Raw genomic sequence first — 25318 nt, 5'->3', positions numbered from 1 at the left:
GAATGATGGGATGAGTAACATGAGGAGTTGCACTAGACTATATTAAAATTGACTTATCTCAGTTTGCCTGGGTTTCACCATCTGCAGAATTAGGCAGACTCTTCCCAGGTCCTTTGATGAGTTATAGCAGACTCAATGATGAGGAAAAATAATATTTCTCATAGTTGCAAGATAGTGGACTGTCAGGCAGAAAGGCAGCATTTGATGTGCACCTTTTCTGTTTCTGGAGTTAGGACCAGAGCCTGTTCCCTGGCTGCCCTAACCAGCCAGGCCCAGTCACTCATCCTCAAGAAGCCTATTAAATGAACCAACTTATCCAGTGACATGCCCAAATATAATGCAGGCAATCTGTAGTCTATGTGGACAGGCCTCTCTGATGTCATAGGACAGCCTAGTCCATAGTGTGAGTTCCAGGTCAGACAGGGAGTCACAGTAATACTATTCTTAAAAAGAAGTGAAGAAAAATAAAACAAAATGGAAAATGACAAAATTAAGAAAAATTTAAAACATACTTATTCATTTTGACTAATTTGGACCAATAAAGAAAATATACAGTGCATAATCCATTACTGGGATACTAACTGTTAAGCTTTATCTCTGAGAGAAGCCTTCCCACCAGCCTGGTTCTAGAGCTGCATCAGTCCCAAAAAAAGACTATATTAATTATGAAGCTGTTGGCCTTGCTTGTTTCTTACTAGCTAGCTCTGACTTAAGTAATTACGCCATAATCGTTAATCTAAATACGTCTCTTACCGGAGAAGTTCTGGGTTTCATACCCCATGGCGTTACATCTCGACTCTACTGTGTTTCTCCTTCCCAGAGTTCTCCTGGACTCCTAGTCCCACCTATCTGTCCTATTGGACAGCAGTGCTTTATTGACAAATTACAGGACTTCCCCCACAGCTAACAGGCTGAGATAGAAGGCAAATAAATGCAAAACTACATAATCTAATGAAGCCAATTAATGGCCCACATTTATGGTGTCTTTTTATATGGGAATTTTCACATATTTGAAAAGAACTTGAGAAACTCAGAACTTATGTTAATTGCCTTCATAAGTTTTCCTATAGTGTGTATCACACTACACTGTCAGAACATACCAGTTATAAATGGAAGTATTCACACATTCCAATACTTATAGGGGTTTTCTGAAGTGTGTGTTGATGTCTTTCCAATGAAGTTGAAACAGCAATTAATTGTAAACTTGTATCACATTCAACAAATCTACTCCTAAATAGCTTTCATGTTTTCTAACTGTCCTGAGAATGAGGAGCCATATTCTAGGCTCACATGGCTTGGATTTACAGTTACATATGATGTGCTTTTTGTCTTGTTTTTTGAAACAGGATTTTTCATTGTTGCTTTGGAGCCTGTCTTGGAACTCACTTTGTAGACCAATCTGGTCTCTAACTCACAGAGATCCACCTGTCTCTGCCTCCCGAGTGCTGAGATTAAAGGTATGTGCTACCCCTGGCCCACTGTACATGATAGTCTTATTAAAAGCAGAATGACAAATACAAGATTTCCACAATGTATTCACATAGTTTGACCTTCATTTCCTCACAGACAGATGGTATAGGAGTAAGGAATCTCCACCACAACCTTCTAGATTCTCACATATACTTAGCTTTCACGAGTATATGAGTCATGCCAGTTTCACTATGGACTGTTATTAATTAGAGGGTCTTGAACATACACTTATCTCTTACTCAGAGATTATAACACTTAAAATATCTGACTGGCATAAGAAGAAATGGTTTGGCATGTCTACAGCATAGCTCTCATGGTGTTATCATTCAAATGCTGGTAACTGTTTACACATTGTTTCCTTGTCTTTATTTTTCACAGGCATGCCTTGCAAACACAGAATATCTCCCTGACACAGAGGTAGATGATTTTATGAGAAATTAAAAATCATCAGGAAATGTTAAGCTGTGCTTATTTACACTGTTGCTTTTCTGTAAAACTTCCAGTACCCATTACATTTTCTTCAGAGTCAAATTTACATAAATTTGCCCTTGAAAATTACCTCATAAGCCTTCTAGAACTCTGATAATGTTCTTCAATATTATGATCTTCCCAACTATAGCCTAAATTACAACACCAGAAAATATATGACATGAAACAGAAAATTGGGATTTAGGGCATCTGTCACCATCTACCAGCAGGGTTTTAAAATGGGAACACACGTCTTTAACCTAGATCTTTGGAGGTGATAAAATCCCCCTTTACCAACTTGGTGTTGATGCACAGCTTTAATCCCAGCACTCAGTAGGCAGAAGCAGTTGGATTTCCTGAGTCTGATGCCTGCCTGCTCTACAGAATGTGATGAAGGTCTACATAGAAAAATAAAAATAAGTCATGAGAAAAAAATCCATCTATAATCTGGTCACACCTTTTCATGGCAGTATACATAAATAAGGGAAATTGAAGAAGGAGAGCTCTCTCTCTTTGCCTGCTCACCCTGGCTCTGGCTACTGAGTTTATTCCTTTACTAGCTTTAGAGCCTAATTCGTTGAAATATTCGTGTACACAGAAGAGCACCTGAGACATTCAGACACAGACACCAAACAACTACTGGACTTTTCAATTTCCATTGGTACACACTGCCATTGTTGGACTAGCTGGGCCACAGCCTGTGAGACATCCTAATAAATCCACTTTCTACAAACACAGAGAGACTCATTCTACCAGTCCTCTTTAAGCAGAGAACAGTGGGTGATGCAAGAATTTTCTTACCCATCCACTGAGGAAGATGAACTGCTCAGCATAGTGCTCTAGAAGGTATTCTTCCTAGCCCCATTCTCTCTGAGTTTTCAACTTACCATGAATACTATACTTTTCATTTTTATTCTTTTCTCAGTTCTCCTGAACTCAGTCAGAGGCCGCAGAACAAACATCTTATTTTTTTTCTTTGGTTTTACAAGACAGGGTTTTGGAGGCTGTCCTGGAATTCAGTCTGTAGACTAGGCTGGTGTTGAATTCATAGCAATATGCCTGCCTCAACCTCCATAGTGCTGGGATTAAAGGCGTGTGACACCAACACATAGCAGAGACTATACTTTTTATTATTATACATTTCTCAAAATTTGACCTGAATTTTGGGGATAAAACTCCCAATGTAATGGAGCTATTACCCAGTCTTCTGGCAGGAGAAAGATATATCATCTTGTTTGTGGTTTTGTTCCTGAATTTCCCTCATGCTTGTCTGAGGTGCCTTTGACTACTGGGTAAAAAGTAGAGTCAGTTCTCCTGACCACCACTCCTCCTCCTTCTTCTCCACCTCCTCTTCCTCCTCCTTCTCCTCCTCTTCCCCCTCCTCCTCTTTCTTCTTCTTCTTCTTCTTCTTCTTCTTCTTCTTCTTCTTCTTCATCTCCTTCTTCTTCTTGGTTTTTATACACAGGGTTTCTCATTGGCTTTGGAGATTGTCATCCAACAAACACTTGTTGACAAGGTTGGCCTGGAACTCACAGAGATCCACCTGCCTCCCAAGTGCTGATATTGAAGGCATGTGATACCAATGTTCAGCACAAACACATTCTTCTGTGTCATAAAAATCTCTATTTTTTAATACCCTGGGCTCCCTTCCATCTGTTGAATGAGAGAATCATTCCAGTCCACACTGTGTCATGGTCTGTGCAAGCTCGGCATGTGGTGTGGAGGAGGAGGAAGAGGATGAACCTGTGAATTGCAGGAGGAGAGCTAGATCATCTCCTGGAGACAGGGGTGAGTGATACTGAAATGTGTGTCCAGGGCTAGGGACCCCTGTACTGTGTCTTTAAGCACACTCTCACCCTTATGGATGTGCTCTTGTCACTCAAGCCTCACCAGCCAATCAGGGACACCAGAATAAACTGCCAGTCACAGGTCTCTCAGGACACTTCTGGAGTAATGGTGCAGGCTTGGATATATAGCAGGACAGGCACCAGGGGATTGATTGCTGTGCTTTGAGTGCTGCTGTAGGGGATGTGAGGGGAGCACAGATGAGCACAGAAGCCCCAACATGGTGAGTGAGGGGATGCTCTCCCAAGATGCAGAAGCATGGGAGACAGTGCAGCAGGTCCTCCCGGAAGGAGGCTGGGTGGGAACCTGCAGCCACGTTCAGTGCTCTGTGAGGTCCCATGGTGTTCTAACAAATCCCCAGACCCTGATGCTGGGCTATGAATAATTCACTCTGTGGGCTGCATCTGTGAAAAGCATTCGGAGCTTTGGGTAGAAATATCTTTGCAGTCAAAACCAACGAGCTCTTGGTGCATGCAGAAGGCAAATCGTCAAACTTGAAGCAACTTAGTTTCTCTATTGTCTTCTAGATTCTCTGTACTTTACATTTGACATTTAGGTGTAAGATCAATTCAGAATTTATTTTGTGGATGGTGTAAATAGCTTTCATGTACTTTCTTTTTTAATACTTATTTATTTTTGTTATTTTGAGACAGAATTTCTCTCTATAGAGACTGCCCTAGAAGTTGCTCTATAGAGCAGGCTAGTTCCAAAGTCACAGTGATCTTCCTGCCTCTGACTCCAGAGTGCTGGGATTAAAGGTGTGCACCACCAATGTCTGTCTCTTTCTATTTATATATTTTTTAATGATTTATTTATTTATTATGAAAACAACATCCTTCCTCCATGTATGTCTGCACACCAGAAGTGCACACAATATCTCATTGTGGATGGTTGTGAGCCACCATGTAGGAAATGGGAATTGAACTCATAACCTCTGGAAGAGCAAGTCAGTGCTCTTAACAGATGAGCCATCGCTCCAGCCCCTGTTTTTTATTTTTTATTTTTTGGAGACAGGATTTCTCTGTGTAGCTTTGGAGTCAGACATGAAGATTGCTCTGTAGAGCAGGCTAGCCCCAAACTCATGGAGATCTGCCTGCCTCTGCCTTCCCAGTGCAGGGATTAAAGCGTGGGACACTAAAGACCTCTGTAATGGCATTCTCATGTTAGATTGCACTATTAAACTGTGATGTTGAAGAGTAGAATTGTTGATATAAAGGATTTACCAATTTTTAGGGAATGGTAAATCCTGCAAAATAGAATTTACCTGAGGGAGTGCTGACTCTAAAATATCCTGAAGATAACTGGTATGCTAACCAGGTCTGTTAGAGGTTAGGTTGCTAAAATATGCATTTGTTCCCCAGGATTGTCCAGGCATATGGCTCCAAACCTTGACAAATGAGAAACCCCTGATTTACAAACAGGCCCAATGTCCATCCCCACATCACAGAACAGGGCTGCTGTTTTTTTATTTTTCTTTTCTTTTCTTTTCTTTTTTTTTGAGTCAGGCTTTCTCTGTTGCTTTGGAGGCTATCCTGAAACAAGTTCTTTTAGATCAGGCTGGTCTCTAACTTACAGAAATCTGCCTGCCTCTGCCTCCTTTGTGTTGTGATTACAGGTATGTAACACCAACACCCACTGGCTCTCTGTTAAATCATCAACACATCAGGCCATTAGGGAAAGCACAGAAGTCCTAGGCCCCAGGCTGTCAGTAGCTCTCCCAGGAATGTTCCTCCTCCCTGCCTGAGGGCCTAAATGAAATCCTTGCTTGATCAGGCAAGTCCTTAACACAACAGTGTTTTATGTTTCAAATAGTTGTCACCTGGTGTTTTATTGTGCATCATCAATTGAGTGACCTCCTGAGTTTGTTCCAATGTGTGATAAGTTCTGATGACTACCTAGAAATTTCTTCTTTCAGTCTGTTTCCTGCTGGGAAGTCTTATACAAGAAGCAATTCCTCAGCCAGGCATTGATGGTGCACTTCTCTAATTCCAGCAATCAGGAGGCAGAGGCAGGTGGACCTCTGTGAGTTCAAGGCCAGCCTGGTCTACAAGAACAAGTTTCAGGACAGCCTCCAAAGTCACAGAGAAACCCTGAATCAAAAATCCCTCAAAAAGGAGTGATTCATTTTAAGAAGCTGACTTAGAATAAGACGTAGATTAGGCAAATCCTCCATGCCCCAGGATGAAACCACTCAACACCATCAGATCCACATCTGTCTGCTAGCTGCCATGACTCCTCCCATGATGATGATGAAGTTAACCTCTGAAATTTTAAGTGAGACACCACAAATAAATGTTTTCTTCATAGGTGTCTCTTCACAGCAATAAAAATCTATAAAAGATAGAGATTAGAACCAGGGACTTGGGTATTACTGTCATAGGCTGGCCCTGTCATACAATTTCTCAGATGTGTTCTCAGCAGTGTTGGTCTGCTGGCTTGCTTCTCCCTTTATGTCTGTTGACTGGGATTTCTTTCTCAAGTCTATATGCTACTTAAAGAGCCAAGAAATTTTGCAGGGGATCCTCCTAGACGGTTTCCTGCTAAAGTCACAGGGTGAATACATTTTATTGTCCATGTCATGGAATAAGTGTGGGAAGCACCAGAATTATTTGAACACACACCAATCATACACACACACACACACACACACACACACACACATACACGTGTGTGCATGTATGTATGTATGTATGTATGTATATGTGTATGTATGTATCACAATTCCTGTGTTACAAATGTGTGGTTTGTTTTAGGATGCAGTAACCAATGATGATGTGCACATCAGCTTCACTCAGGAAGAGTGGGCTTTGCTGAATCCTTCCCAGAAAAGTCTCTACAAACATGTGATGCTGGAGACCTACAGGAACCTCTCTGCCATAGGTGAGACTGAATTTTACTTCATGATTTAAAATAAGGGGAAGTCTGTTTCATTGTGGTTGATACATGTAATCACTGTGGTAACGTTTTTGTAACTCATAGTGTTCTTAGAAGACATAAAAAAGTGCACACTGGAGAGAAACCTCACAGCTGCAAACAATGTGGTAAAAATTTTTCACAGCTCAGTCACATTAAAGTACACCAAAGAACACACACTGGAGAGAAACTCCATGAATGTAATCATTGTGGTAAAGCTTTTCTAAGTCATAGTGATCTTAAAAGACATAAAAAAACACACACTGGAAAGAAACCCTATGAATGTAATCATTGTGGTAAAGCTTTTCTAAGTCATAGTGGTCTTAAAAGACCTAAAAGAACACACAATGGACAGAAACCCTACAACAGCAATCAATGTGATAAAACTTTTTCACAGAACAGTCATCTTCAAGCACATCAAAGAACGCACACTGGAGAGAAACTGTAGGAATGTAATCAATGTGGTAAAGCCTATTCACAAGCCAGTAGTCTTACATATCACAAAGGAGCACATACTGGACAGAAACCACATGAATGCAGTCAATGTGGTAAAGCCTTTCCGCACACCAGTGGTCTTAAATATCATAAAAGAATATACACTGGAGAGAAATTTTATGAATGTAATCATTGCAGTAAAGCCTATTCACATGCTGGGAGTCTTCAATATCACAAAAGAAGACATACCCGAGACCAACCCTGTGAAAGGAAACTGATGAGGTAAAACCTTTGTAAGGAATCACACTAGAGAAACCCCTTAATTGTAAGCAGGGTGGTAAAGCTGTGCACTCTGTGTTACTGAATAATCTGTTAGGTCCTGAAAATTTTAACACTGAAGGAAATCTTGGTTTAAAGGATTTCTTAACATCTTCAATGAACACACAATTAGTTACAGACGGTAACTCTTTTTGAAATCATGACATGCACTAAAGTTAATTACGATTACTCCACACTTGTTGGGTATTTGTTTTTAAATACCCATTATAACCCCTCCAAATTCTGTGAATGTCACAATGGATGTAACCAACTGACCTAAGTCTCTGCAGACTCTGTTATTTAGCTCTCATTGGCTGAATCACTTTCAATTCTAACTCCACAAGAAGGTGAACCTAGCTCTTCTCACCTAAGACTAACTTGAGATTGATAGGAGTAGATGACTCAAAATCCCAGCACCCTGAATCTGAGATGAAAGCTGCATTGGATCACTGGCATCCCCATCTAGATAACAAAAGAACAAGAAAATCACATTTGATGCCACCGGTTTTGTTCCAACTTTCTTCTCTGTTGTCCTGATTGAATTGTCTAACCAAAAGTAACTCAGGTAGTGACCAGGTTCATTTGGTTGATATTCCAATGTCACTGTCCATCCCTGGGGGAACTGAGGCTAGAGACTCAAGGAATAAATAAAGGAGAAACATGAGGAAACATTGCTTCCTATCTATGTCTCTTGCTCTTTTATTTTCTAGTGTTAAGCTGACTCTCTTATCCAACCCAGGTCCACTTGCTTGGAGATATGGCCAACTCAAAAGAAGAGATTCAAACATCAATCATAGTCAACACTATGTCTCTCAGACACAGCCATCAGATATTCTGATCTAGGGATACCCTCAATTTATGTTCCCTCCAATGTCTCTAGGCTATGTCATGTTGACAACTGAGTCTAATTGGGAAAAAGACCATGTATTAGAGCACAATGAAGAGTCTGTGTGGGGAGGGGATTAGAGGCAGAAAAGAGATACTGGTAATAATGTAACTGTGACACAAAATATCTGTCAGAAGTTGAAACTGGCTTTATGGTCCTGGGCTCCCAATGCATGGATTTGTAATAAAGCATGCCAAGTATCACCCACATCATTTATTTTGGTCATAAATCTTAAACCTGGGAAAAAACAGTTATGTTATGAAGGGCCACACCATTTCATTCAGTTCTTCTATTTTGCTTAAATTACTATAATGAGAGAAATTTGGTTTAATGATACATTTAATTCTTTTATTTATTAGGGCTTACTTTTTAAAGATTTATTTATTTATTATGTGTAGGGAGAGATCTATGTACCCTTAGTTCTTACCATGCCTCTCCATAGCTCTTTTATCCCCCTTAAGTTTTACATACATGTGAACACACCCATAGAGGCAGGGTCAGCTCTATGTGTAAGTATATCTCTCCCTACAATCCCTCTTTTAGACTAATGAAAATATTTAGACTTAAAACAAAACTAAATTGTGTCAACAAATATAATGTCTCAAACATATATAAAGCATATATACATAGAAGATGATAAACAAATTATAATCTACCTATATCCTATACTAAGCTTGTCTATCTAATGTAAACCCTAAACTTGTCTGGAAGAGACGTCCAAGTCTGAACATCTCCTTTCAATTATGAACACAGTGTTCTCCCTGGATCTATGCCTGAAGGCAAGATGAGGGCACCAGATCACATTAAAAATAGTGGTGACCTAACATGTGGCTGCTGAAAATTGAACTCAGGACATCAGAAGAGCAGTCACAGCTCTTAAATTCTGAACCATTGCTCCAGCCCATAATTTCAGTTCTCTACTGACCCCATTGCATTCATAAGTTCTCCTATGCTGTGAGTCACACTACACCTGCTGATTGAACTGGGACAAACAGAACAGTTTATACGGTCCTAGTACATCACATGTTTGTTGATGTTTTAAAAGCAGAGGTGGAAAACCAATGACGTCTATACTTGAGTCAAGTTAAACAATCATACAGAAGGTGGTGACTGAGACACATCTTCTGATTGTCTTGAGGGAGACACATTACATTTTTCCATAATCCTGTGCTCACATGGCTTGTATCCAGAGTGACAAATGACACACCTATTGAAGGAAGCATGACAAATAAATGGTTTCCACATTAACTCGCAATTTGAATTTCTGTTCCTCGTAGACTCATTGTGTAGGATGAAGGTTTCTCCACAAAAAGTGCCCCCTGAATCTTGATTCTAACTTCCCTCCCCTCATTGACTTAGCACAGTCACAACATGTATCTGAGTAAGACTGGCTTTACTGCGACTATTTGCTTATTAGACCCCCTCCCTTGTCACTTCTGTTCTCTTTGGCCAAATATAATATATAAATAAAAATAGATATAATTGTATAAATAAATATATTTATATAAATATATGTATATAAATATACTTATATAAATAAATATATATGTAGATGTAAATATATAAATAAAAATAAGTATACATATATGAATATACTCTGAAAAGAAATAAGGGGAGATATAAGAATAGGATAGCAAGATAAATAATTAAATCTATGTTTAAACTAAAAAGAGCAACTACTAAATATTTTACATTGACCTGGATTTTTCAATAATTATACAAGGTAGACATTATTTTTGATAAAACACTGCATATACATTTCTAATCTTATTTAAGTTATGATACCTATGCAACTCATTTTAAAACGTAATGTAAATTTTTAGTCACTGAAAGTTATTACCAACTACTTAGGATAATAAGAAAAAGCCGGTTAGTAATTTGTCACTTATTACAATCAGACTTCTTACATTAGGTATGTCTTCAAGGTCAGACAGAGACATATTTTAGATAGACAGGTCATATTCAAATATTTCAGAGATCTACAGAACATGGCAGTTAAGATGTTTTAATGACATAGGTTCTTTGTTTTCTTATGAAAATGTGACATGCCTGTCCTTGGCAGCCCAAATCTACATTGGGATAGATGGTAGATGTCAAAGAAACTCCACATGGATTTTAATTTGTTTGTGGCAAAAGTAAACCACTGGGCAAGAAAGTACCCTTGCCTCGTTTTCTGATGGTACATTGAAAAAATTTGACAGGGAGGGCACAAAAGAACTGCTAAACTTTGCCTAGGCAAGGCAGGACAGACAGCACTTCAGAATATCCTGCTTCACAGAAAACTCAGGTATACTAGGCCTATAGGCCAAAGTTGATGCCCCAACATTGTAGAGTAACCTTGGGTTACAATACAGGCAGCCAGATCTTTCTATCATTTCTCAAATGTTTTTGAAAATCAATTGTACTTCCTGTTTTCTGAGGTAATATTATTTCCTTCTCCAGTCTCTCATGGAGTGGGAGACTCTGTAGTTATAGGTTTCCTTGCTACCATATTCAGAAAAGTATCCCACTAAAGAAAGAGCTGTAAAGTGTACAAGGATGAAAGACATCAAAAGGTAATATGGGGTTGGTTGGTAATGTATGTTAGGATAGAAAGTGAATTAGATACAAAGGTTTGAACTAACCATGAAAGGATAGACACAGGGTATGTTCTCTGAAAAGAACACAACCAACAACAGCAGAACAATGAGTCACTGAGAGATATCAACTATCCTACTGCTGCAGCAAGCCATGAATAGTCCAACACATTTGAAGTACAATTAACTTAAAACCAACTTTATAAACATCAAAGTCCTGGGAGACAGAGGCAGGCAGATCTCTGTGAGTTTGAGACTAGCCTGGTCTACAAGAACTAGTTCCAGGACAGCCTCCAAAGCCACTGAGAAACCTTGTCTCACAAAACAAACAAACAAACAAACATCAAGGTCCTTAAAGAACAAGTTAATGAATTACTTAAAGAAAGGAGAGAAAGGATAAAATTGGAGATTTAAAAATCCCTTACAGATTTTAAACAGTTGATAGGAATGAATTAATCTCTTCAAGACCTTTAAATGGAAATAGAAGACATGCAAAGGAAAACAAGCTGAAGAAATCCTGGAAGAGAAAATCTAGGTACTTGAACAGGAAATAGAGAGGCAAGTTTCACCAAAAGAGTATAATGCATGGACCAAGGCAAGACTAAAATATGGCAGGGCAAACAACAAACCCTGTAACTCTGTCTCAGGCAGGTGGTGCTTCATTCCTCAAAGGGCTTAAACTGCTCTATCCCTGAAGTTTTTCATACCTGTTTCAACTTTGCTACTTCTACTTCCTGTTTGTAGCTCTGCATGGCAGATGTCTCATAGCTTGGGTATCTCAACATCCCATCATTTCAAATACAACACTGGCTTCATCCTCACAGCTTCGTGTGATGAACTCTCACAGTATCCTCACTGGGTTTCAGACTCTACCAAACATAATATGGTTACAACAATGCTCACCTGAAACCACAGAAGAAGAATCTATGACCTATAAATTTTGCATCTTTCTTTTTTCCAGAATCAGTACAATATGAGCTATCCCCCCAAATTGTCTTCTAAGATGTCATGGACACTACCACAATTAGACCAGAGTGGCAGGAAGTTGTGTATGAAGTTGCTTCTTCAGATTAGGAATCAAGTTACCTATCCCTCCATTAAATCAAAGGCTTATATGGATGCAGTCTTACCCTTAGGGTATCTTCCTAGGTTTCAAATGTTGAGAAAGACCTTCTCTTTAATGGTGCCAAACTTCTTAAAATTTCCGGCCTCTGCTTCACCACAGGACTGCCATTTGAAACCACCTAGTGCTGTTTTCCTCTATGAAACTGACTGTTCATTTCTTTCTGTCCCATTTCCTTCTTTTCCATCAGTAATATACACCAAGTAGAATCAATTCTCTGTCCATGATGTCAGACAATTACTTTTTCATTCTGCCTCAATCAATTTCTCAAGGAATGGAGAAAAGAAGAATATTTGAGGAAAACATCATATGATAACATCTATTTTTTCTCCTAGCAGCCTGCTATCTTCCCATCAAGGAACACGATGTCTGCAGGATAGCAGCTAATGGAATGGTTCTTCACTCATGCCACTGAGTGCGATCCGACTGACTCCTGACTCCTCCCTCCCCCACATCATCCCTTGCCAGCAAGAAGAACCCAGACATGAACCCATGTCCATATACCCAAAGAGTCTCAGATGTTAAGGTTGAAGCTTCACCCCAGTCACTGGCATCCATATAGCCAAAGAGTCTGGGATGTTATGATGGAGGTTCCACCCATGCCCACTCTCCAATCTCGGTCCTAACACTGCTGCATCTCAGAAAGCCTGCCAAATGTGGCCCCTCTCCCAGAGATGCTCAAGAACAGTCCCACAGTGTATTTAACCTGTCCCCAGAGAACAGTGGAAAATAATGGAGAATAGTGGAGACTGGTGGAATTTCATGTCTCCCTTTCTCATGTCCTCTCTGGGGGGGCTGGAAGGCCATCCAAGAGCATTGCATCCATTAAATGTGGGCTTTTTCTAATTTGGTTGATTTAGTCTAATTTGTATTGCTGCATTAGAGATGAGACTTCTAAGGGTGTAGAAACTTTTCAGTAAGTGGTGAGGTAATCAAATTTTTGTGATTTATGGATGTTCTGACTGGCCATTTCCTATATACACAGAACCAGGAATCAAGAATATGGATAAAGAACTGATTTCATCAAGAAACCAAATTACAGTAGCTACACTAGTTTGAGCTAAATATAACTGGATGAAATGGTGCGTCCCTGCATAAAAGAACTGATACTTTACAGTGTAAGTTGTACACCCTGAGAGACAAAGTGTGTTACTAGTGTATAAAAATGGAAGATTAGCCTATTTTGGGGGGAAACTGCAGCCACTGACAGCCACTATGAACTTTTGTTCATAATTTAGGCCATGTCTTGTGTTCCGGGCCAGGCTGGAATACATAGAAAAAGGAAGTCTAAAATCACCAAAAAGAAAAAATATAACACATTTGATTTTGAGGCCTTTCTTCTTCTCTTGCTCTTTTGTATTGCTCTCCTTTTCTGAGGTATATAGAATGTTCTGGTTTGGGTTGCAAATGAGAAATAAACATTCTGGGCTGGTAAGATGGCTCAGTTAGCAGTGGGTGGTGGTGGCACGTGACTTTAATCGCACTTGGGAGGCAGAGTCAGGTGGATCCCTGTGATTTTGAGACCAGCCTTCTCTACAAGACCTAGTTTCAGAACAAAGGACAGCCCCCAAAGTCATATAGAAACACTGTCTGGACACACCACCCAAAATGGCTCAGTTGGATAATGGTGCTTACTCCCAAACCTGAAAATTTGATGAGGGTCAGGACACACATGGTAGGAGGGATTGACTCCTGCACACTGTACTCTAACACAGACACACACACACACACACACACACACACACACACCAGCAGCAACAGCAAATTTGCAACATTTTTTAGGAATCCAGTAGAATAGAATAGATTGACATTGTTCTGTACATCATAGATGAGGGAATTTTTGCTATCTCCCTTCTTGGAGTCTGGTGAGCTTAGTCCCTCTAGTTGTAATGATACACTTATCTATTGAGTGTCCTTTACTTGTTCACTGGAGGGGATTTGCTCTTGGTTGGCTTAGGATTGGGATCTATAGACAGTTATATAGCACATTACCATGCATATTGCTTCAAGTAATTGAAGACCCCAGCCCTTTGATTGTCAATGATTTTCTTTTCTAGTCACATTCCCTGGCAAGCATCAGTTCACTGGTAGTGGGTCTTATTTCTCTGACTGACCTGATTGCCCAATTGGGAATCTGCTGGCAACTGTCCATGCATTTCTGTCAAATAAAATAATAGTTGGAGTCCTGGCTGGATTCTATGAGAGAAACATGTCCAATTATCAACAACCCCCATACTTTTGTTCCTGAAGCACACCTCTGGTCTGCCTTCAACCTGACAGTGTCTTGCATAATTTTTGGACAGCACTACTGGGACATACCTTCAATCCCTTTCCAGTATTGTCATTGCTTAGTCAGTGCACTGATCTACTTGGTTTCTATGCACTATACCTAATTTACCATAAAGTTCTGGGGACAAGGATGTGAGCGCTGACTTCTACAGATAAATTGTATAGCATTTAACCTATTTTAATTTCTGTGGTGACTATATTGATAATGTAGGATAGTATGTTATTTAAATGCATACCTGTTAATTATGGTCTACACATAAAAGTCAGAATAACAGAAATTTTGATGGGTCTCAATACAAAAGTTATTTACAGTCACCACTATTTGGTGCTGCCAATAAGTGAGATCAATATGATTGTTCTTGTTGGTCAATCAGAAATCACCCACAGCCTTGTGTTGCACTTGAATGCACAAGTGCTTATGTCCATGTATGTGTGCATAGAGAAGTAAGGGTCTCATGAGGCACCAATGGGGACATTGTCCTTAACATATACTTATGCATAAGAACACATGAGTCAAGTTGAGGCATTCTAGAAACCATGGAACTGAAGTGAGATAGCAAGAACTTCCAAAGGCAAGTGCACCAGCTGGTGTCCAAATGACCTGTCTAAGAAAGCAGTCTATTACTGCAGAATAAAGACTGAACTGCAAAGGGAAATACAACAATCAAAACACAGGACAGCTTTTATTAGGCTGGGACTTCGTCATTATACTTAGTCTCTTCAAGGTTATCGAGATAGGGAACCCTGTCTCCAGCCAGGCCATTCAAAATTATTAGTGAAGCAGCCACAAAATTAAAAGTAGGGAAGCACAAAATCACAGTGGACGTGAACAGTTACTTCTGAAATGCCGGTGGCTGCATCCTACTCCCACTAAGTCACCAAAGCAGCTTATAAGATGGCCAAATACAGGACATATCTCTAGTCCAAGTGGAGAGGAATTGTGTTCCTTATCACATAAATAAATATTGTGTCTGTCTTGGTGTCTCTTAATCCCTGGCTCCTCAAGTTCTCACACTCGATACATATCATCTCCTATTGTCCGGGGAAGACACAGCAGCAGGTACTGTTGTCAACCCTGGAATGGTCTATATACCACCACTAAGACTACTGATTACATGTGGTAGATGCTCACCCAGGTAAAGGAGAACCTTGACAAGGTTTTCCATTGTCTGACATCAGTTCCCCTAATTGGGCCTAGGGTAGAATGATTCCCAGGGGTCCTGAGAAATGTGCTGCCCTTTCTGGGATGGCACATTGTAGGGTAAGCCCTGGTTTGTGTGAAGTGTGCATCTTCTTGGAGATGTCCTGGAGAAAACTTCTATCTAATCTTCTCTACCTCATCCCCTCTTATTCTCCCTCCTCCCCATTCCCCCTGTTCCCAGCAGTCTTTCTCCTCAATGTTACATTGTAGAAGACTGCTGGCTCCAGAGCCCAAAAATTTGGCAGTAGCCTTTTTACAGAAGCCTCATCAAATTTTAAGCGACTTTTCAAGTGTGACATTGACACACATGGATTCATGAGATCTGCTACCCCTGAGATCAAATTGGCAAAAGGTGATGTGTAGGCCCTTGATCTGCTGCAGGTTTTCACTAAACATATCAGAGAAAGCAGTCACTATTGGAATTTTTGTAGTGGGAATTATCCTTAGATGTCAGCTCTGCCATGGAAACTTGAAGGAAACAATGGATGTAAGGAAGAACCTTGAACAACTTTGCATACTGGAGCCACTCTAGAGCTTAACATCCCAGTCCAAGTATTAGGGAAAAACTCCTGTTTATGAGGAGCTTAGCACATGAGCAGCCAGGAGAAAGTGGTTGAAGGATTCCTCAGTTTCAGGGCACAGAGATAGATCTTCGGTGAACCCCCAGTCAACTTCCAAATTTTAGGAATGCACAGAGAAACTTGACAAAATACTATTGACTGGAGCCACTTCAGATCAACAGCCAGCCTGGGGCTTAGGTCATTCCTCTGAACAATGATCTCAGCACTCACAAGAATGAGACAGGTAGAAGGGGCTGTAGGACTCCTGAGTGTTGGATGTTTGGGCATCCCCAGATACATATGAAATCCCAGGCAGCTTCCTGATGTTGGATATGCACAGGGAGACCATGAAACTTGTCTGTGATGGAGAGAGAATGAGACTGATAACCAGCAATTAGGCAGTTGATGACTGCACATTCTGATCACTGTCTACATACCACATAGTTATGAGTGGCATGAGCTTTGTGGCAGGGATGATGACAGAACAAGGAGGCTTTCAGCCATTGAGATTATTTATCTGGGATTCAAGGGGCTGGCCTGAGTAACATCAAGTGACTTCCATGTAATTTCCATTGTCTCAACTGTGACCCCCTGCCATCTGGTGTCATATGAAATTCAAGAGGGGGAAGGACCTCATTAGATAGTAAACTTCTTGTGGCTTTCATCAGTCATCAGCCATCCCTGATTCATGTTCTCATGACGTGGTTTGACTCACTGGACAGCCTCTGACACTTAGCTATGGAGGATATGACAAGAAGTCAAAAAACTTGGGTCTACTTTCATCCAAACCCTACCTTTAATCTCTGCACAGTGATTTCTCAGATGCTGAGGAACAGTAGAGGCTTCTGGCTACCAGGATGCAGAAAGAGACGAGAGCTTGATCTCTTTTCACTGAATTCAGGGTCACTCGTTCAAGCAAATCAGTCTCACAGATCCACTGTCTCCACATGCTCTTCCTGCATGGCCTTCCCTCAAACAGCCATCTGGCCTTCATATTGGATGAGAACCTTGTCCAAACTAAGCTCTTTCACACTCCATACCTGCTTTCCAGACTGTGGGAACTAAGACATGAGCAGAGGCTGGTAAGTGAGTCACTGCATGAAGCGGGACTCTCTGGCTTCCAGATATTAGGCCTTTTGGGGGACTTTGTAATATCTTTGAAATGGCCTTTGAAAATTAACAGTGGCTAAGGGAAAAGTATCATGTATCTGTCTAATAAGGATTTTTATCATAAACACTGTCAACATCATTTTCTTCTACTTCATCATTTAGTTCCTGTTGTTCCCCATCATTCATTCAATTATCCCCTGGCTATGCCTTGCGGAGATTAGCAGTAGATGAGGAAGCATTACTTGACTTAGTTTCTGCCCTCAGATTAATCACGTCATCCTGAAGGTTCTTCTACTAAGATTTCCATTTCTGTTTTTTTCTGAAAGGAGGTCTGTAATTTGGATCCATAATTAAAATGCCTGAACCAGGATCTACTTAGGCCCATGGAATTCATAAAATTTCCTCATCTTTTGTTCTACTTCTGACACTCTTCTAAAGACAGGCTTCCTTCCTCTGGAAACCATGTACTGACATTCAGTACAAAATCCTACAAAGCAGCCAAATGATTCTATGTGGATTTACTACCTTGTCGCGTCTGCTGCGCAGCCTGTGTCCGAGAAGGTGCGGAGGGTGTCGGGGATTGACAACACAGAGACTTGTTCAACGATGTAAAGAAAACTTTAAGCAGGCTCCAAAAAGGTTCAAGAAAACTTCCTAAGAAAGGCTCCCACCAGAGAAGCTTCTGCTCTCTCCTCTACCCTGGCTGGTTCTGCTCTGACCCCAGAAACTGATCTGGGCGTGGCAGAAGGGGCGGTTAGTCTTTGGACAAGGTCGAGGTCAGGGTGGTTTCTGTAGGCAGGCCTTTTCCAGGAACTTAATGCCCCCAGGCATTGTATTGTTTTTAGCAAACATGTCTTTAGATTGTCTTACAGCTGCCAACTCCCAGGCAGAAGGGGAAGTGGGTCTCTGCTCAAGGTCTGGTGTTCCCACAATTCACCCCTTTTTATTTTTAAATGAGGCACTCCTGGCTTAGGTCAAGTAGGGTCACCCTCCCTTTCCCATCATTGGGGGACCTTGAACCCCTGTCTTAGGCGGGAGGGGTCTTCCCCACAGGTGGCCCGTCATCAGAGCACCCCAACTTTAAATCATCTGTAACCAACCTTCATGGCTATCGGGATTGCCATGGGCTAGGCTAAGCAATACTTGGTTACGGATCTCTTGCCTCTGGAACAAGGCACATTTGAGCCCGGCATAAAGCCAGAATGCCTACCGCCACTGCCACCATTTCGAGCTCAGGGTGGTTTCTGCGGGCAGGCCTTTTCCAGGAACTTAATGCCCCCAGGCATTGTATTGTTTTTAGTAAACATTGTCTTACAGCTGCCTACTCCCAGGCAGAAGGGGAAGTGGGTCTCTGCTCAAGGTCTGGTGTTCCCACAATTCACCCCTTTTTATTTTTAAATGAGGCATTGTATTGTTTTTAGCAAACATGTCTTTAGATTGTCTTACAGCTGCCAACTCCCAGGCAGAAGGGGAAGTGGGTCTCTGCTCAAGGTCTGGTGTTCCCACACTACCTCTTCTTTCTAACATATGGCTCAGCACTTGCAGGAACAGGCCTCTGTCCTTGGACTGTGAATGCCATGTGATGCTTACTTTCTCACCATCTTCTCTATCCAAGAATGTGCAGCACTCTGGAGAGGTCATATCCTACCCTGGAAATGCATTTTTAGAGGTCCCCAGCAGCCATGAACTAACATCAGCAAAGTATGGGAGTTGAATGGGATGAGGGTCCTAAAATAAGGTGGGTAAGGATTTTATGGTGACAAACACAGAGGCAGATTGAATCCTAGTTTATTTTGCAGTTCTCAAGCACGATTTTTTAAACAGATTCAATGTAAGGGGATGTTTTTTGAAGCATACCCAAACAGATGACATTGTTGTTACTTGGCACAGTAATGCAGAAATCCCAAACTTAAGATCATCCAGGGTTAATCACAACACAAAATTGTCCATGGTTAAGGATAACCACATATTTCTTACATCAAATTACTGAATTTTTATGGTCAGTTACTGTTTAACATCAACTACCTAGTTCTTGAAAGAAGTTTATTTAAAATGTGGAGCTATTTTACCTCATTTTTATTAAAAACCTTTATCATGTGAAGCAAGGTCATTGCTAATTAAAAAAAAAAAACACAAGCCACTCACTCACCGTAACAACTGTGCAGCCATATGAAATGATATTGATGAAAATTTTTTACTATTTGCACTTATGTGAATGTCATGAATGATTTGGAAAGCACTCATTTTTATAGTGAAGATGCCATGAGTAATCCCATCTCAGGGTATGGTTTCTTGTCTATTTCATTTGTTTAAAATGTCAACACAGGCTTTTAGGAACATTTAATATAAAAAAGGAATAGAATAAACAGAAATTGCCATGAGAAAAAGGGCCCATTTTTTCCTCCAGCAGAGAGTTTAACATCCTCTCGCACCCCCCCACCATCCTCCCACCCTATTGCCAATTCCTTCCACATAGGGGATATCTAGAGTCTATCCTTTCATTCAAGGTAGGGTCAGGTACTTCCCAAAGAGTCCAGGCAGAGAGAGCAACCCTCTTTTGTTATGGACATATGATGTCTGTAAGTATTCGAGGGATAATCAATGACCCACTGCTCAGGACCCCATAGGGAGCCCAGGCCTCCTCATTGACTGTCACATTCAAGGTGTCTGAATCGGTCCCACGCTGGCCTCCCAGCTGTCAGTCTGTGGTCCAAGAGCTCTCCCCTGTTCAGATCAGCTGTCTCTGCTGCTTTTGCCAGACCATTCTTTGCCAATTTGCTCTTCACTCCTCTCTTTCTGTCGCTGGATTTCTTGGATTCTGTTCAGTATTTAACTGTGGGTGTTTGCCTCTGCTTCCATCAGTCACTGGATGAAGGCTCCAGGACGGTTAGAGACATCAAGTTCACTATCAGGAATAGTCTCTACACTATTGCTTAGCTTGTCAATTGGTGTCATCCGTTTAGATCACTAGAGGTCACAATGGTGCCTGATCTGTCTTCTAACCTATGATTCCCTCTTCCCCATATCCTACCCCCCCTAGTCGACCTTCCTGTTCCTCCACAACCTACTCTCTCTTCCACTTCTCCCCCTCTCTATTTCCCAGGTCCCCCTTCCCCCCACCCCTCGCTGTGTTCCCCATCTGTTCAGAGGATCTTGCCTCATTTCTCTTCTCTTGGGTACCATGTACGTCTTTTAGGATCTTTCCTGTTTCCCAGACTCTCTGTCAGTGGAAGTGCAGACTGGCACTCTACTGATCCATGTTTAAAATCCATAAATGAGTGAGTACATACCATGTTTGTATTTTTGTGACTGGGCACCTCACTCAGGATGGTTTCTTCTAGTGTTATCCATTTACCTGCCAATTTCAAGATTCCATTGTTTTTTTCTGCTGAGTATTACTCCATTGTGTAAATTTACCACATTTTCTCTATCCACTGTTCAGTTGAGGGGTATCTAGGTTGCTTCCAGGTTCTGTCTATTACAAATAATGCTGCTATGAACATAGAGGAGCATATGCCCTTGTTGTATGAATTTGCCTCCTTTGGATGTATGCCTAAGAGTGGAATTGCTGGGTCTTGTCGTACATTGATTCCCATTTTCATGAGGAATCTCCATACTGCTTTCCAAAGTGGCTGCACGAGTTGTCACTCCCACCAGCAGTGGAGGAGTATTCCCCCTCTCTCCACATCCTCTCCGGCATAAATTGTCTTCGGTGTTTTTGATTTTAGCCATTCTGACAAGAGTAAGATTGTATCTCAGAGTTGTTTTGATTTGCATTTCCCTGATGGCTAAGGATGTTGAGCACTTTCTTAAGTGTCTCTTGGCCATTATAGCCTCCTCTATTGAGAATTCTCTGTTTAGTTCTGTACCCCACTTTTTGATTGGATCCTTTGGTGTTTTGGGGACTTGCTTGTTGAGTTCTTTGTAAATTTTGTAGATTAGCCCTCTGTGAGTTGTGGGGTTAGTGAATATCTTTTTTGATTCTGTGGACTGCCTTTCTGTCTTGTTGTGTGTGTCCTTTGCCTTACAGAAGCTTTTTAGTTTGATGATGTCCCATTTGTTAACTGGCGATCTCAGTGTCTGTGCCACTGGTGTTATGTTCAGGAAGTGGTCTCCTGTACCAACTCATTGAAGAGTATCTCCCACTTTCTCTCCTAAAGTTTTCTGTGTGGCTGGATTTATGCTGAGATTTTTGATCCATTTGGACTTAAGTTTTGTACAAGGTGATTATATGAAATCTTTTATAATAAATGTACTTCCTTCTTTTCATACTCATTACAATTCCACATTGCAAAGGCTTCAAAAGATTGATTTCACACAAATATTTACATCTTTAAAATACAAAACATTAGCACCCTGACAATATTCATAGGGTTTCGCTGCAGTTTCATTTTTTCTCAAGATTTTGATACATATAAAAGGATTTACTCATTGACTGTATTCATAGGGTTTCTATAAAATATGTGTTTTTTTATGTGTCTGGAGATGACTGTGACTTGCAAAGACTTTATCATTCTTTTTACATTCATAGTGTGTGGCAATGGTTGGTTTTTTCTTTAACAAAGAAAGTTTTCCTAAAAATGAGAGGTCATTCTAGTGACACATACAGGCCAGGCACTGATGGCACTTTAAATCCAAACACTTGGGAGACAGAGGCATATGTGGTCTGTGAGTTTGAGACCACCCCATGATACAATCAATCTAAAAGAGAAGCAGAGCCAAATGGTGAGAGCCACAAGTTGATCTCAGCACTAGGGGAATGGAGACAGTGATGAATGTAATTGAGTAAAGAGAAAATGCATGCAGCAAAGAGACAGAAATTCAGGAATAAGTCTGAGGTTTAAAATAGAAAGCATTCAGTGTGAGGATTATAATACACAGGATACCCCATTTGTTCTGAGTATTTGTAGAGGTAAGAACCTGTGTTTGGTTGCACTATTTCTTTGATCTTTCAGATTTAGCCTCATACATGACTCAGGAATTTTATTACAGAAATATTAGAATTCAGCTATCAATAGGTTTTTCCTCCAGTATGTTTTCTTTTAAGTATTTGAAGTCAACTGTGCTGAGCAAAGATTTTACCACATTGAGTACATATGTAAGGTTTCTCTCCAGGATGAGATCTTTTATGTATTTGAAGATTCCTGGATCATGCAGAAGCCCTACCACACTGATTACATTCATATAGTTTCATCCAGTATGTGTTCTTTTATGTATATGAAGATGACTGTGCCAAGCAAAGGCTTTACCACACTTATGACTTTCATAGCGTTTCTATCGAGTATGACATCTTTTATGCACTTGAAGATAACTGTTGCAAGCGAAGGCTTTACCACACTGAGTACATTCATAGGGCTTCTTTCCAGTATGTGTTCTTTTATGCCTTTGAAGATGACTGTGCTGAGCAAAGGCTTTACCACACTGATGACATTCATAGGGTTTTTCTCCAGTATGTGTTCTTTTATGTACTTGAAGATAACTGTGCTGAGAAAAGGCTTTACCACACTGAGTACATTCATAAGGTTTCTCTCCAGTATGAGTTCTCTTATGTACTAGAAGATGATGGTGCTGAGCAAAGGCTTTACCACACTGAGTACATCCATAGGGTTTCTCTCCAGTGTGTGTTCTTCTATGCACTTGAAGATGACTTTGGCAAGCAAAGGCTTTACCACACTGACTACATCCATAGGGTTTCTCTGTAGTGTGTGTTCTTCTATGCACTTGAAGATGACTTTGCCAAGCAAAGCCTTTACCACACTGATTGCATTCATAGGGTTTCTCTGGAGTATGTGTTCTTCTATGTACTGGAAGAGCACTGAGGTGAGCAAAGGCTTTACCACACTGATGACATTCACAGCGTTTCTCTCTGGCATGTGTGTTTTTATCCATTTGAAGATGACTGTGGCATAGGTAGGCTTTACCACAGTGATTACATTCATGGAATTTCTCTCCAGTCTGTGTTCTTTCATGACTTGGAAGCTGATTGTCATGTACAAAGTATCTATGACATTCAGTATATGTAGGTTTCTCTCCCTTTGAACTTCGGTCATGCCTGCAAGGATAATTGACACTTGTAAAAGCTTTACTATATTCATGACCTCTGATGGGGTGTGGACTAGGGATGTACCAAGGGGAAAAAGGGGTGGGAGGATGCAAGGGGATAAGAGGAGGGGTGGGAGAGAGAACTGGGGTTGGAATGTAAAACAAACTCATGATTAAAAAAATTTTGATAATTTAAATATTTATAACTACAAATTAATTTTACAATTTTTTCTAATTTTAAAAACTTATCAGGTATTAAGCTCATTTCACTTTGTTTACATTCATGGTGTTCTCCTTCATTAAGGATTGTTTTCTATATATGAACATCTGTCTCATGCTAAGAAACTTTATTGCCTTGTTTGGAATTATTGCATATTTTTCTCTATGAGATATTTTTCATAATTCTGGAGAACAAAAACAATTCATAAATTTATGGCACTTTTAGCATTGACCAATTTTTCTGTATTGTGACTCAAATTACATTTACAAGATGAACCAAGACAATGGGTAATATTTATACATTGCTTGTCCATATAGGGCTTTTCTGCAGTATAAAATGAAGCTGGTAAAGCACTTGTAAATTTAAATGATGCTCAACAACTCTGCTAAACACAGTGTCTACTACATATCTTCTAATTGTTCTGAGATGGAGAGAAGTTCATTGTTCCTTTTCATGTCCCTGTGTTCATATCGTTTGCATTTTGAGTACTATAAGATATTCCTGCTAACGGAAGTCTAAGAAATAAAAAGGTTTCCACACTGAAATAATGTATTTTGTCGTTGTGTTCTTCATGGACATAAGATACAGGGATTAAGGATTTACAAGTCTTCCCCCAACTAAAATCATGATTCAAAGTATCTATCTTATTGTACTTAGCAAAATTCAAACATATATATGAGTAACAATAGCTTTACTATGAACTATTTGCTGATGAGAATCTGTTGGAAATATACTCATCACCTTTTCAATGTGTATATCTTCTGTAATATGAGTGGTATGAAACTACATGTATTTGCAATTCTCAACAGCACATCTCTGATGGAGCTATGACTCAAATGGTGTTAAGACAGTCATATCTTGTCTTCCTTCCTAAGGGAGGATTTGCAAACATAATGCACTTACTACCTGATAAGGTATATGATCTCATGGCAATTTAATGATAGTCACTGCACTTTATTTTATTTTTTTATTTTTTTGGTTTTTCGAGACAGGGTTTCTCTGTAGCTTTGGAGGCTGTCCTGTAACTCACTTTTTAGACCAGGCTGGCCTCTAACTCACAGAGATCTGTCTCCCTCTGCCTCCTGAGTGCTGTGTCACTACACTTTATGATGTGATTATGTACACTGCTGCTTTTCTTTGCAACTTCCATATACATTAAAGTATATTCAGAGGCAAATTCATATCAGCAAAAACATGGAAATTACCTTGCATGCCTTTGATAATGTTGGTGATATTCTTTGATATTATCATCTTCCCATTTGTAGCCTAAAATATAGCACCAGAAAATGTATGATATGTAATTGAAAATTGCTTGAAATTTAACTGTCTTCAGTGATCCTTAGCATCATGACTGATTTATTTCCTTGGTCTTCTTCATTCTCACTCAAAATTACAAAAGATAATCAAAAACCAAGAAACAGTTGTGCCCTTACTATGAAGAGTTAAAGAAAATACACAGAATTACCTATAGCCTTGAGGTTCATATAGGTCTCCAGCATCACATCTTTGTAAAGATTCTTCTGTGAAGGATCTAGCAAAGCCCACTCATCCTGAGTGAAGTTGATATGCAAATCTTGATAGGTTACTGCATACTACAATATGCCATACATGTATAAAAAAAGCATAATAAAGACAGCACTGTAAATGTATACTTCTTCCACAATATACTCATATAATGATTCGCTTTCCCATACTTACTCTATGACACAGTTATTATATTTCAGTCACTTAAGAAGGAGCCTGATATGGTTTAACCTCTATTATTCTGAATGATCAGAATGGTATATTATATCGAAAGAGAAACATCTATTAACACACACAGAGAGACATGCAAACAGATCAAAAGACTGACTCTACATGAG

At 40.1% G+C, this 25318-nt stretch overlaps 1 pseudogene; it reads right to left on the bottom strand.

Moving 5' to 3' along the window:
* Nucleotides 1-21622: 21622 nt before the first annotated feature.
* Nucleotides 21623-25318, bottom strand: part of LOC106020771 — an 82447-nt pseudogene continuing 78751 nt past the window's right edge.

Source organism: Mesocricetus auratus, unplaced genomic scaffold (assembly GCF_017639785.1).
Source record: "Mesocricetus auratus isolate SY011 unplaced genomic scaffold, BCM_Maur_2.0 Super-Scaffold_100066, whole genome shotgun sequence".
In the NCBI taxonomy this organism is placed as follows: Eukaryota; Metazoa; Chordata; class Mammalia; order Rodentia; family Cricetidae; genus Mesocricetus; species Mesocricetus auratus.
The sequence above is the reverse complement of the archived record's forward strand: the minus strand, read 5'-3'. Positions and strand labels throughout refer to the sequence as shown.